The sequence below is a fragment of the Triticum dicoccoides genome, chromosome 1A, assembly GCF_002162155.2.
Source record: "Triticum dicoccoides isolate Atlit2015 ecotype Zavitan chromosome 1A, WEW_v2.0, whole genome shotgun sequence".
NCBI classification, from domain to species: Eukaryota; Viridiplantae; Streptophyta; class Magnoliopsida; order Poales; family Poaceae; genus Triticum; species Triticum dicoccoides.
Genome location: NC_041380.1, coordinates 383437128 through 383438506, shown reverse-complemented (window position 1 = coordinate 383438506; position 1379 = coordinate 383437128).

Here is a 1379-nt window from a genome sequence, read left to right as displayed (position 1 = left end):
GTGACTATGGCAACTATGCTCAACGAGCCTTCGACGAGGAAATGTTGGACGCTAAAAACCTGCATCTCGATCTCTTTTGCCATTTGGAACCGCTAGACCGGAGGGCTATGGTTTGGAGAATTAGGATTAGATGGCTAATCTAACTGAAGAAGATGATTATTTATTGGGGCTTCGGAATTACTCCAGGAGGATGTGAAGAGGTTAAAACAATGCGAATGTAGTGTGGTTTGGATGCAAATGTATATCAAGGAGTAGTGAAAATCCGAGGAAAATCGGTTCCTGGTGGAGAAGTAAATGGGAGAAGTTATGCGCATGCATGAGGAGAGGTGCGGTGGTTTGACTCCTGCAAGCAATGGATTGGACGGGCTCTTCGGTTGCCTTTTCTCTCTCCCACGCGCACAGAGTGGCCCACTTGCATGCCGCAGTTTATTGGCTGGAGTCGGGCTGCAGCTGCTCATGCATACGCTAATTAATGTTGTGAATGCGGGGCATGGAGGGAAATGGGCGCATGCAAAAGGGTATATACGCAGACTAATTAGAGAATTACTGAAAAAAGTTATGCGCAGACAAAAGAGGACCGGAGGGAGTACTACTCATGTTCCTACTACGTTTAAGGAATATGCGATTATCCTCAAAAAAGAAAAGTCCTTCTTTGCGCTTCCGCATGCACGAGAATTTGGTTCCGCTCGCAATATGGATGATAGCTGGAGGATGAAGTGAACCCAGAGACATGCTAGCACGGGAGCGTACTCATGTTCCTACTACTCCTACTAGTAGTAGTAGTACAACTGTGGTACACTTGATGGTCAAAATACTATTATTCATCCGGTCCTCACAGTGAAGTGACAACACCTTGCGCCCGAGGTGACACCACTCTAGGCGGCGTGTCCGGGTTACCAAAGTTAGCCTCACCTTGTGCACTATGCAGTCACTATCACCGCCGCTGTATAGCAGGCCTCGCCTCGTCTCCCTCTCCCCTAGCACCACTCCATCTTCATCTCCATCTCCGTCTCGCCGGAGATCCCGAGGTCACTCTTCAATATCTCACTGTGCCCTCGCATACCCTCGCCTCGCTCGCCTCCCCCAGTACCACACTAGTAGAAAATAGGGCTTTGGTCACGGGGCAATATTCACATTAGTCCCGGTTCTTTCATGAACCGGGACTAATGTGAGCATTGGTCCCGGTTCGTGCGGCTAAGGCATTAGTCCCGGTTCACCTGAGCCCTTTAGTCCTGGTTTGAGACACGAACCGAGACTAAAGGGTGCGATGCCCTTTAGTCTCGGTTTGTGTCTCAAACCGGGACTAAAGATTAGACCTTTAGTCCTGGTTTGAGACACGAACCGGGACTAACGGGTGCGATGCCCTTTAGTCCCTGTTT